The sequence below is a fragment of the Alligator mississippiensis genome, chromosome 3 (genome assembly GCF_030867095.1).
Source record: "Alligator mississippiensis isolate rAllMis1 chromosome 3, rAllMis1, whole genome shotgun sequence".
NCBI classification, from domain to species: domain Eukaryota; kingdom Metazoa; phylum Chordata; order Crocodylia; family Alligatoridae; genus Alligator; species Alligator mississippiensis.
This window is the reverse complement of record NC_081826.1, coordinates 42909376-42922844: the sequence shown is the minus strand read 5'-3', so window position 1 is coordinate 42922844 and position 13469 is coordinate 42909376. Positions and strand designations below refer to the sequence as shown.

At 43.9% G+C, this 13469-nt stretch overlaps 1 protein-coding gene across 4 annotated transcripts in view; it reads left to right on the top strand.

Annotated features, from left to right (window-relative positions):
• Window positions 1–1005: 1005 nt before the first annotated feature.
• Window positions 1006–13469, top strand: part of PLEKHF2 (pleckstrin homology and FYVE domain containing 2) — a 35468-nt gene continuing 23004 nt past the window's right edge. Inside the window, exon 1 of one of the 4 annotated variants that reach the window (XM_006272323.4) lies at window positions 1006–1099. The gene's annotated coding sequence lies outside the window, so the exon portion shown is untranslated. Of the gene's footprint in view, window positions 1100–1587; window positions 1761–1813; window positions 1836–13469 lie in introns of those variants that run through there. The other 3 variants (XM_019495784.2, XM_059723867.1, XM_059723868.1) reach the window with 3 other exon arrangements.

The window sequence follows — 13469 nt, the reverse complement described above, 5'->3', positions numbered from 1 at the left end:
TCAAAACGAGTGCAGCCAGTGGGGACAGGGAGCAGAGGACACCGGACAGTGCCTACAGGCCCCTGAACTAGTTGAAGGAGCCAGTGGACACTGCCTGGAGAACAGAGGAGGGATGGGAAAGCGAGGTGATACTTCCCCTCTGTGCAGCACTGGTCAGGCTGCAGCTGGAGCATTGTGTCCAGTTCTGGACACTGCACTTCAAGAGGGATGCGGATAACCTTGAGAGGGTCCAGAGGGCCACTGGTATGGTTAGGGGCCTGCAGGTAAGATCCTATGAGGAGAGATTGTGGGACCTTGAATCTCTTCAGCCTCCACAAGAGACAGCTGAGAGGGGACCTTGTGGCTGCCTAGAAGTTCACTGGGAGGGGCAGCAAGGAATAGGGGATACTCAAGTTTGCCCAGGCACCCCTTGGGGTTACTAGGAACAACAGCCACAAACTGATGGGGAGCAGATGTAGATTAGACAACAGGAAAAAATTCTTTATGGTGAGGGTTGCCAAAATCTGTGATGGGCTCCCAAGGGAGGTGGTGCTTCACCAAGAGCTCAGGGGGTCTTGAAGAGGAGGCTGCACAAGCACCTGGCTGGGGTTGTGTGAGCCCTGCGCGCTTTCCTGCCCAGGCCGGGGTCGGACTCCATGATCTCCTGAGGTCCCCTCCGACCCTACAGCTATGAAAGTGGCGCTGCAGGCCTGGGGGGTCCTCCCTCCCTCCAGCCTGGTCAGGTGTACCGTGGCCAGGGCCAGGTGGCCCAGGAGGGCCTGGGGGTGCATAAAGGCGCAGGCAGCCAGTAGGGCTGCAGGGAGCCGGACACCCTCCCGCAGGCCATCTCCCCAGCCGGGCCGGGCCGGGCGAACCGCGCTGCGCCCCACACAGGCAAGGCCCCGCGGGCGGACACGGCCTCCCCGCGCCCGGGGAGAGCAGCCGCGCGGGGAGGCGGCCCTGCCCCAGCCTCCCCAAGATGGCGCCGGCCCCTCCCCTGCGCCCGGCCGGGCGGGGCCTGCAGCCAGTCCCAGAGTGGGAGCCCGGCGGGGCGGGGTCGGCTCGGCTGCCCGAGCGGGGAGCGGAGCGGGGAGCGGCGCGGCAGGACGGGCCGGGCCGGGTGAGTGTGGTCGCTCGCGCGGGACAAACTTTGGCTGGCGGCGCCGTCCCTGCGCGGGCTCCGCGGCCATGTCGGGAGCCCCCGGGGCCGTGGCCGTGGCTGCCTCTGCCGGGCCCTGCGCCCCGTGGCCAGGCGGCCGAGGCTCAGGCCCCGCCCCGCCCCGGGGAGCCGCTCGGGAGGAAAAGGCTCCTCTCCCTCCCGGCCTTCAGGCAGCCCCGCTCGGTCCTTCGCCTTCCCCTTCTGGTCCCGGGCCGGGCAGCGGCGATGGGGAGCCGTGGCCTGCAGCTCCCCGTGCCCAAGCCCCGGCCGTACTGAGCAGCCCGGCTGCTGACTCCGCGTCCCCGCTTTGTGCGGTCTGTAGCCCGGGACAGGCCGGGCTGGAGGAGTCGCAGCAGGAGCAAACTGCTGGTGGCTGGGGTGGGTCGGGCCCGGCCCGGGGTGGCGGAGCCCAGCGCGGGCGGGCGGGCGGCGGGAAACGCCTTCACTCGAGGTCGGGCTGAACGGATGAGTTGGGAACGGGGGAGTGACATTTCCAACAGACCCGAGTAACGCGAGGTTGGTTCGAGCATGGCACGGCACGGCACGGCACGGCACAGCTCGGCTCGCCGCTTCCTCCTGGCTTCCGAGTGAGAGAGAAATCCAGCGGTAGCTAAACTTTCAGGTCACTTGGAGAAGTTTGTGGGGCGTTAACAGAGTTATTTTTAGGAATCTGGGGGCTTTCTTCCTACAGTAGACGGTGAGGATTGCGTTGCTGCCTGGCTTCGCTGTATGAGCTCTGTAGTGCTTGCCTGTGTCAGTAGTACCAGCGACTGGCATCTAGCTCTGAATTAAGCCTTTCATTTTAAAACTGTTTAATCTAAATATTACATTTTAATAAGCAAGGAGCTGTTAAGGAGATTAGTGCAAAGTGAGAGTCTTGTTTCCACTGTAATAGCTCACTTTACACTCCAGCTCAACTCATTTTCCAGGTGTCTGAGGTGTTTCAAGCAGTACAGATATTGGCTGTAAATATCATTCAGAGAAAGTCCAGCAGCCTAGGACATGGTGACTCTGAAACCCTATCATCTTTGTTGGCCCCAGATTCCTGGCTCTTGCATACAAAATATATCTCGGGGCTTTGGAAGCTTTGAGGAGGTTGCTGCTGTATATGAAAGTAGATGGATGGAGTTGCTTGAATTATAAATGTAATACTGATGTGTAGAGGCTTGAGGCAGGAGTGGAAGCTGCTGCTGCTGCTTCCTTCATGTCATTCAGAGTTAAATAGATGAGTATCTTTTTTTGTAAAGATGTACCTAACAGTCTGAAATTAGAGGGGAAACACATTTTGTGAAGAGGGATTAATTTTGTTTTTTAAATTATAGGCTGCGGACTGGGACATAAATTCAGGGCTTGCTACTTTCTTCTGCATTTTTCAACCTGCTCCAGCTTCCAGATTCCCAGCTGTGTATTAACTAATTCTGTTGATAATCACTTTAATGGTTATATTCAGATGTTTTGGTAGGCCTTTAATGGAGGTGAAAAATGCATAGGACTTGATTGTTTTGTATCAGTCTTGTCTGGACAGCAGTTTGGGTGCCTTCACTGAAGACATAAAATTGTTTCGGGCTGTGCTTATGGTAGAGCATGCAAAACGGGCTCTTTTGTGCACTCTGGTCACAATTATCTTCACAGCTGTGAAGGCTAGATACTCGAAGTTGAAGTAGAGCATGTAGATAATAACAGAGATGATTCGAGTATGTTGAAGAAAATATGCCTGTTGACTAAAATATTTGAAATGCTGTGTAGTTGTAATTCTGACACTTGGTCAAATACATTAACTGGGCTCTCAGTATTAGGGTAATGCTGAGTTAGTTAAACTAATGGGCTGCTAGTATGTATTAATGAAGACAAGTAAAGAAACTTCAGGGTTGGCTTCAGCCAGACATGTTTGCTTACATCTAAAATATTCTCTGAAAGATGTCTTGCTTGTGCGAAAGAAGAGAAACCAAAAATAAAAACTGAGCAGTACTCTAAATAAGTTTTGTTCTACAGCAATGGGCTAGCTAGTTTTTAATAGACTTCAGTATATTTAATATTCAAGTTTTATTTTAGTTCACATGATTTGTAATACCAGTTGTCACTTCCAAATATGGCATTTGTGTGTGCTGGTAAATTTAATGGTTTAACTTAATTTTTAAAATGTAATATATATTTTTGTTTGAAAAGGTAAATTATGCAAAATATGTTTTTAAAATGTAATCATAAGTTTTAAAAAGCTTGTCCTTCCCTAATCAAATATAAAGTTGCTTTTGTTCCAAGGGATTTAGTTCAGCACTTATTTTTGTAGTGGTGGGAGTGAAGTGGATAGAGAAACTTATCTGTAGACATGTATGGAAGATCATGTTTATAAAAGCATTAAAATACTCTTCAGTGTGGTAAAACAAGTGATGACAGCTGCTGTAGCAAGTTGAGTCCTGCAGATTGCTAATTTGAGAAGTTCTGCTAAAGGAATTGGGGCTGCTTGTGTGAATAAGACTTGCTTTACAGTTTACAGACAGTCATGAATTATACTGCTGCGTACTTATTTTGGCTCTTAATTTTTTTTACAGTTAGGTCAGAGTTCATAAAGTTGCTACAATATAAATACCTTGGATCTTATGGTGTGTCTTTGCATACATACTACTGTAGGTAAAAACAAAACTTGATAGTAACTTAAGAATTTTAAAAATTATTTTTGAAGTTCAAATATTTCATTTTATAGGATTGTTAGTCACTTGCTTCAATTACTATTTTCTTTGTTCTAAATAATAAGCCAGGTAGGTTTATTTATCATATATGCAGTTCAAAGTACTTTATGCATTTTGTATAAATGAATTAAACAGTGAAATTAGTGGACTTTAAATACTGGAACTTTTTTTTCCCTAAAATATAGTAACCCTAGGAGAAAAGAGAGAATTTACTGGAATACTGACTTGTAGTTTCTTAAAGTTTTGTATTAATTTGGATAAGTGTTCTTGTAGGACAGGGGTGGGCAATTATTTTGGGCGGAGGGCTGCTTACTGAGTTTTGGCAAGCCATGGAGGGCCGCATGATAGGCAGCCAGGGGCCCATAAAAATTTAGAAAATTAATATTTTCAGGGCCCTGCATGTGGATAGAATAGCCTGGCAGGCTGCATCCAGCCCCCAGGCCACATTTTGCCCACCCCTGTTGTAGGATGTAAGGGTGGAAAGAGCTGCCAAATCATTTAGTCTAACTTTTTATGATAGGTCCCTTAAATTTTTGCTTTTTTGTGGTCTTAGATTGTCTTATGACTAAATATAGTTGGTCAAAATTTGTATGGCATCTCTTATGTTCTTCAGTAAGGGTAGATCTTCTACATCATCCTTCTTGATGTGTATGTACTACTGCCATTAATGTAAATTGCATGCACATGTTAAAGGGTTGAAACTACTTTAACTCACCATCTTGAAAAGTTTTATAAAGGAACCTTCTATAACAGAGGAAGGACTGTGAAACCTCTTTTACAGTTAATTGCATAAAAAAGGTTAAAACATGCCTCTAACTCTCCTGATTTCTTGATGTTGTAATATGAGACCCTAAACTTCCACTTTTTTCCCAAGCTTCTCAGCATGTCAGTCATAGAAGCAGGACAGACCCCACTGTGTGGCTGTGGGATGTCACTCTTTAGTGCTATGTAGTATTCAAAAGCCACATCTAGGAATAGGACTTTGAACACTGTAAAAGTAGAGAAAATCAAGTTCCTGCTTCATTCTCTTTAAAACACAGCATATGAATGTGACAAACAATAGCAGGGATGGAGGGATGTGCATGAGGGTGCTAGTAATGATTGCAAGGTCTTTGGAACAGTTTAGAATTGATATTTATTTTATTTTTTTGTCCTTGATCTGGCTCTCTCAAATCATGGGTTGCCTTTCCAGGAGTTAAGTAATGATTACCAAATTCTTTATTAAGGGCCCAGGCAGGATCTGTTGACAGCATCATTGTTAGAGCTGCTTCTTAAGGTGTTGTAGATGGCTGTAGTAATTCTGGGTGTGTGATGAAAGGACTGGAAGGCCCAGAAGTAATTTGATAGGCACTTTGCTATACCTGATGATTTTGAGCCAGAGAGAGAGAGAGAATAGTGTAGCAGTCGGGACTGTGTTTAAAATATTGTTGGAAGTCCTCATAATTAGGGGCTTTGTGGTTTGTGGTTATGGTGCTTGGACTTCAGCCATTTCAGTGTACTTGAAGAGTTTGGTGGTCTTTATGAACACGGTCCAAGTGCAAAATCCAAGTGTGTAGTATGATACTGGTCAGATTGCTAGCTATAAATGCCAAGTTGGGAGCCACTGTTAAAGCTTTCATTTTACCCTTGAAAAGTTGCTCCCTCCCCCTCTCCCCCTTCCACTGGTTCAGTTGCATTGGTAGGGCTGGTGGGAGCCCTACTGTAGATGTGGCTCTTAAGGCAGAACATGTTCTCATTACCATCTCAAGTGGCTTGTTTGTATCCTTAACTAAAATGGTGGTAAATTTGCCAGTTTTCAGATGCCAAATAATTGTCATCTAGAATGATTTCAGCTTTTAGGTACCAAAGTTGTTCAAAAAGAGTTCATGTAGTAAACATCTATACCAAAGGGGACCACAGTTGCATATATTGCTGTACAGGCAGACTGTAGATGTTGGTTTTGCTTTAAGCATATTGTTAAAGTGATATTTAATTTATCTGAGATTTAACCTCTCTCTCACGGATTTAAAGACTTTTGGTGCAACTCCAAGTCATTCAGCCAGTTTCTTACCTGAAGCATGGTAAAATCTACTCCCAAGTAAAATATTTATTCTACATTTGTTCTAATGGGTAATCAGTAGAAATGTATGCGAGTTGTCTTAATGCTGTAAGTAGTTACATAATATAAACTGGTACACAACTTGCATCTGATTATTGCCAAACCTTTTGGGTAAGTATTTATCATTTGTAAAAATGTTGCATCTAGATGGAGATTTTTATTACCATATATACCTGAATACAAGATGAGGGGGGGGGGGGTGTGTGTGTGTGTGTGTGTGTGTGTGTGTGTGTGCGCGTCCGTGTCCGTGTCTCCCCCCCCCCCCCCCCCCCTTTAGCATGGGGAAACAAGCCACTTGTCTTATTGCATAGAAAGAAATTGCATGAGATCAGCAGTTTCCAGTGCAGTGCGTATGGGCACCATGCCCCCCCCCCCCCCCCGGTTTATTCAGGTGCTGGCGTGGGATTGATTGGATTGATTTAAATACTTTAATATTCATATATTAAAAGCAGCGCTTGCTGCTTTTTCTTTTAAATTCGAATGTGCCCTTGGGTGCATAAACATTGGGAACCCCTGCACTAGATACATTGTGTATCATTAAACTTCTGCCAAAAGCTGCATGTGCTCAGCAGTGGAAACCAAGTACAGGCAACCCCCACTTAGCGCTCTTAATTGGTTCCTGAAAAAATGAGCATTAAGTGAAACTGAAAGTATTTGATGACCCAAGATAGTGACCACAATTGTTTTTTAAGGACCCAAGATGGCAACCGAGAGCTTTATAACAAAACTTGCTAAGTGAAATCGGGTATCAATTTTAAATGAGCGTTATAGTGAAATAGCGCTAAGTGAACAGGAGGTTGCCTGTATAAAGTTGATTTAAATGGAACCAGTACTGAGTATGACTATGAAAAGCATTGCCTACATTGGGCAAATATGCTGCTGGGAACGTGTGTGTGTGTGTGTGTGTGTGTGTGTGTGTGTGTGTGTGTGTGTGTGTGTGTGTGTTGCCCTTAACAGAAAACCAGAAAAATGAGTAGCTGCTCCCCCAGGAGAGAACCAGCACCAGGTCTGGAGGTACTGCAGTATCAGGCTAGCACTCACAGAGGCCAGAGCAAGCCCTAATACTCTCTCCTTTGTGCCAGAAATGCCATATTTATTCTTAGCCAAAAAAGCCAGGATGCTAATGGGAACTTATCATAAGGATAGATTAGTACAGCCTATCTGAAAATAGACATAGTAGTGCCCATTAAGTGCAGTCCCCCTCAGTGCCAACTCTTTTTCAAGTCATGGTAAGCTGTGACATTGTATACCCAGAGTCCCTCTGTCAGCCTGGCGCACATGATTAGTGTGGCCTCTCCCTCCTTGAGGTGAAGCCCACCCAGGTTGCCCTGCATCTCATTTGCATATACATTTTTGGAGCAACCCAGGATTTATGATGAGAACACCCAGTTTCAGGTATGAGTGAGGGCTTATTAGCACGTGGATCCTTTGTGTGTGGGTGGGAGGGTGGAGTTGTATTTGGATTATACATGCATACTGAGCAGTGCTGAGCTGTGGGGTCACCATGGCTTGAAATGCTGTTGACTTTGATCAGGCCCAACTCAGTGAACAGTGTGGTAAATAATGAGCCTTTGGCTTTGGATTAATATCATTGCTTCTTGGCCCTTTGGCTAAGATCAAGAGACTGGGGACATCTGAACCCCAAGGCCTCCAGGCCTGGGGCTTTGCATGTAGGATGCCTGTCTGGATTTGGAGAGTGTCTGAAAGTCCAGACCGATGGGTCTTGGATTGATGATACTTGCCCCATGGTAGAACCACACAGACTTGGCAATTGAGCTCTGCTTAGTTGAATTTTGGAACTAGACTATTGGGCTTTGCCCAGTTGAATCAGGAAATGATTTGGCCCTTGAAATTAAAAAAGTTTGTGCTACATATAATTAGGTGCCAAAGTGCTGTTCAAAAGTGTGCTTATGGAGTACTCGTGCTACAACTTACAGCAGTTATTAAAAAAGATAGCATGCATCGATCCTGGATAAACTAAATGCATGAGTACTATTTGCCAATTGCTGCAGACTTGCTTAATTTTAAGGTAATTGTTTTCAAATTTGCTCCTCTCTTCCTTATGCTCAGGGAGACCAGGGTCTGATGGTAAACAAAGGGGGAAGGGGCTGCCAGGGGAAAAAGTTGGGGGAAGCAAAGAGTAAAGGGGTACCTGACTCCCCAGATTTATTTTCTGTGCTGTAGCAGTGGGAAGTGGCGACGCATTCAAGACAAATCTCCAACAATTAGATTCTGTACTTGGAAATTTTCCATATATAGAATCTAATTACTTGGGGTTGCCTTATAATCAGTGTTGTTTTCTATTCAAGTATATATGGTATATGATACATATTGGAGTGTGCTTCTGTGGTTCCTCAAACTACTGCAAAACATCAGGTTATTTTCTGTGAAGTCCTAAATGTGTTGTGACTCTGGATTCCAATTTCTTAGCCTTAGACTGTAGCATCACCTAGGACATGATTCAGCTTGCTTTGAAATCAGTGGAATTCTTTCCATTGACTTTCATGGGCTTTGTCCAACTCCCATCAATATGTATGGGAATACTTCCATGTATTCATTATTCACTAGCACAAGTATTTGTAAGATGAAACCTTAGTCTTGCAAACTTTTCCAAGACTGTTTTATTCCTTAGGAGCATGAGTCTCATTGCCACTGGTGATGGTTCATTTAGATTAGAAGTATATTTTGTGGGAACTGTAGATATAGGTCTTTTGCATCATCCTTCTCAAACAAGAAGGACATGCTGTCTGCATGCTGCTTGACAGACATTGGAGGAAGGAATAAATCATTGCTTACCACCTGGAAAAGAATATTTGTTTGGAGAGGTCTTTAAACAACTAAATATTCAAGAAAAAATGTTGACTTGCAAAGGATGATTTTTTTTTTTTTTTTATGGTTACTACAGACATAGTTGAGCACCACCTTCTGGAAATTCACCAAGCTGCTGTGTCTGGGACTTCTGTGTTTTGTTTTCTTTAAGCTCCTTGAGCCTGATCAGAATTCAAACACTTGCCTCTAGTTTTGAGTTTATCAGCACAATCTCAAGGCATAGAACCGGTGCCTAAGTAACTCTTTTTGAGAGATGAGTGCTGGTTGTCTTGATCTTCAGACCTTCATAAGTACTTAGAGCTTTTCTAAGGCATGGCAGGGTTTTGAATTGCATTGAAGGTTCACAGGTGGTGTTATTCAGAGTCCTGTCAAACTGTTTTGATACTAGAGAAAGTTCTGAGCATCCACAGAGCCAGATCCAGGAGGTGTTTGAGCTGGGAACACTGTAATACATGGATAATGAGGGGGAAATAGAATACGGGGAATTGCTGCCTTAGCTATCCCAGCCCTCAGTTGTCAGGAGGTTTTATGGAAGGAGTAGAGGGAAGAGCGCTCTCTCAGCAGCTCCGTTCGGGGTGCTGAATAGGGCCAAGGGATGCAAAGGCCAACTTCAAGTGCAACGGTTTGGTAGATAAAATGAGCCCTTAAGAGAAGTCCAGAGACAGCACCTTGACACGTATCATAGCTGATTGGAGGAGATTGGATTTCCTTCAGTAGTGTTGGTGGGATGTTTTCTTATCTGTCGCGTTTAGTTCATTTTTCCCAAATCTTGATCTGAAAATCTGGGAGGTTATTGAACCTTGTTTGGGTAGACTTAAATCTTTTCTGGAGTGCGTGCATACTTTCCTGTTATTATAACTTCTAATCTAGTGATCCTCTAGTGTATTCTGGTTTCCATATTGCTATTTTACTTGTTTCCTCTATCACCTCCAAAACAGGTGGGCCAGTTCAAGATGTTTTTCCTTCTTTGCTTTATGCTTGCTGACTGAGAATGGCAAAAGACAATAACACTTTAGATATCTGCATCTTCAAAGTGTCAGCTAAGTTTTGTCCTCTGTATAACAGGAGTAGGCTTTCTTTTTCGAGAAATTAGGCCTCCCAAATTTCTTTTACAATGTCTGTGGCTTCACAAGGAACAAGAATCGATTAAATATGTTTCATTGTTTCTTGATTCACTGTGATGTATGGCATTGAGTGGGGAGGTAGGGAAGATCCTTAGCCACCCAGTTAAAAGGATAGGGCCTCTTCAGTTAATGGTGGTGGCACTAACAAATCAAATTATTTTCCTGGCGCCTAAATAATTCTTAATCTGGGCTTTTCTTTAGTAGCATTAACATGTCTTTCAAACTACATGTAGAAGGGAAACATCTGATTATAGGTTGACGATGCTGGAGGTTAGGAATCTGTGTGTGTTTCCTTTATCATCTCAAAAGCATTGCCAGAGTACGTTCTCTTCCTTCTAAAGCTGATTTGGCGGTCTGGTTCATGCTTGATTATTGTATCTCCCAGTTTAGATTTGCATCGGAATATATCTGTAGTTTACAGCTGATTTAAAACTCAGCAGCTAGACTTTCTATTACAAGTAGATTAAACTGGCATTCTTCCTCCTGAAAACATAGTGTTAAGTACTGACCATTGCAGGGAGCTAGTGTCTTGCTTAAGTTTCTTGGGTCATGTCTTTATATGGTCCAGTGCAGTGCTATACAGAGACACCTGAATGAGTTGGGGTACTAGAAGCAGTGCGACTGGTATTAAGACACAGGCCTGAACTGACGCTTCCTCCTGTTCTTTTGGCAAGGCTAGTTAGCCTGACAGGAGCACTGTGCTAATGCAGATATACATGGTACCTTAGCTAGCTCATGTATTGTTAAGGAGCACTGCATTGGGCCATGTCATAACCATAAACTTCAGTGAAAACAATGTTAATTTTGTAAAATGCCACCCAGGTTGGATTTGTTGTCCCACTTTTTGGTTGAATGGTATGTTATCTGTTGTACTTATGTGCCTTAAAATAAACTTGCATTATTCCATAGCTTTTAGTCCACTTATTGGGTTAGCTCTTGCTTTTTCTGTTTTTTGCTCAGAAACTTTTAGATTCTTTATCATAAAAAAAAATATGAATCTCATACCTCTAAAACAAAATTGCAGCTCAGACTTCACTGAGTAACAGTAACTATAAGGCATTAGAGAGACTTAGTAACTGTTGCTTTTTTTGTTTTGTAAGATCAATTGAGCAGTGGAATAGCTTCCAAGGGAGGAGGTAGAAATTGTTTTACTTTGTAACTTATGAGTACTGTGTGATCCTGTTGGCTTGTTTATTATTTGGATTGGTTTAGCTTTAATAGAGGGCTGTAATAAATGCAAGCAAGAAGGAAAAAAGAATGGATTAAGATAAGTACCTTTTCCACAAATGCTAGAGGGTCTTTTAGGAGGATGTGCCAATGTAGGAAAAAGTTGCAAAATTTAGAAGAACTGTGGTAGGTTTAAAAAAGGAACGCTCAAGATGATGCCTTCTCAAGGAAATGAGACTGAAATGTTGACATCTGTGGAGCTGTCTGAGGAAGTTGGATCTTGCTAGGCTACAGTCTTAAGACAGTATATTAAGTGCATACATGCATATAGACTGGTTGAAAGCGTCCTCTTTACTACATGCTTAGTTTGGACTTCTGAAATGCTTTCTTAAGGCTAAAGAATCCTGTTTTATCATTATACAGAAGTTCATCACATTGTCCTGAAGGGAAGCTCTGAAGACAGTAAAGATACTCAGACTGGCTGAGTGAAGCATACCTGATAATGCATTCCTGTATTCAGTGCCCTATCTAAAAATGGGCAAATAAGGCAGGAAGAGGTTGTGTCTACTGATATTCAAGAATTGTTAGATTGGATTCAGTGGATAGCCAATAGAAAAAGTAAAGGTCAGATGACTTGTCCCAAAAGGTCATTAAGTCTGTTAAAGCCCAGGGTGACATCACTTTTTCCTTTAGCTAGAAAAACAAGCAAACAGCAACACTTGAAACATTGTGTTTGGAGAATACTTATGTCATTATTACTACAATGATTAGCCAAACCACTCCTGCTTTTCGAAGTAACATCCACTAAACCAGGGGTTGACAACCTTTTAGGAGCAGTGGGCTGAATTAATGGAGCCAGGTCCAAAGGTGGTCTCTGTCACAACCCAAGGGTGTGATTTTTTTTGTCATTTCCCGCCACTCGTAGCTTTCTTTGCAGGGTGCATTTCTCGGTTGCAAAAAGAGAGATGCACGTTGCAAGGAGTTCCCGCCATTTGTATTCAAATTTGTGCCCCACTATTGGCTGTTTCTAAATTATTCCTACGTGGCGGCTAGCGATTGGCTTGCTAGCCGTATAAGAGGCTTGAGCGGTTTCCGCCCAAGTTGGAGGACTCCACAACCATCAGGAGGAGGAGACTTCATGTCTCGTGAAGATCTCTAAGCGCTGCGGAGCCTATTGGACCCAGCGTGTATATCAAGAAGGCTACAGGGGTCTGATCAGCCTCTCGCCTCTCCCCGTCGCCGCCTAATCCCTCGACGTACCCTTCCCTGCGCGCGAGTTCCACGGAGCCTAGCAAACTTCGTGTGAGTGAATCCAGAGCTCTGTCCGAGTCCTTAAACTGGGACTTAAGCGAAGTTTTCCTGGAAGTTTTCCAGCCTGCACCGTGACCATCTATGGTGTAAGTAAACAATCTTAAATCAACCATTAAGCGTCTGTGCCTAATTCTAGCGTGCCGCCTGCCTTCCCCAACCCGGCGTGTCCGGGCTGCTGGCCACAGCCCGCCACGCGAAAAAAGGGCCTCAGATCGTTCCCGGCCCGCACAGTCTCCTGCTGCTACTTCCCCACTGCTGACACTTAAGCTTCACTGGCCAGTTACAATTGGTGACCAAATCTGGCCCATGGGCCATAGGTTAGTGATCCTTGGTCCAAACTGTTGTTTGGAACATCTGGAAACAGATTCTGCCATTTAGTACAAATGCACTGCCCAGTGACTTCATTGGGAGCCACATGAGTGTATAATGGTAAAATACAATAGAATATTTTGATAAAGGCAGGTTATGTTGGGTCCTGGCAGTGTGTAAAAAGATTAACACTACTTAATTTTAAAAACCCCAAACACCCAGATCTCTTGAGCGTGCTTGGATTTGTTCTTTATTGATGGAGTTGGTGTAATTGACAAGGGACCTAACCACATCTTTATCAAGCCTTTTGGTAGATCTGTTGTATTGTGTTGCTGGTGGCAGGAGTCTGGCTTCCCTTGCTCCTGGCTGCAAGGTATATAAATTGCATACAGTATTTATAGTGGAAGAGAGCAGTGAAGCTTGGTACATGGGCTCTTTAGCTCTTGGAAGATATTACGGAACAGCTTGAAATTGCCAAAAAGCAAAAGAAAACTGCATACTACTGCTTTTGCAGAAAGGAATTTTACCTAGTACAGAACATATACTGGCACAGAATAGTACAGTAATATGTTTCCTAGTAATTCTGATTCCTCCTTTTTCTCCTTCCTCAAAGCATGTTACTAGATTCTTATTTTAGCTAAGTCTATGTCTCCTTAAATATATGTAGTACAGGGGAGATACATCTAGCTTCTTTGGCATAAAAACTGGTGAGATGATAACGATGATGTTTTCTAAGTGGGGACAGAGGGGAAAGTAGTAAGTTAAAAATATTGGAACAACAGTGAAATATTTCTTTGAGGAAGGGG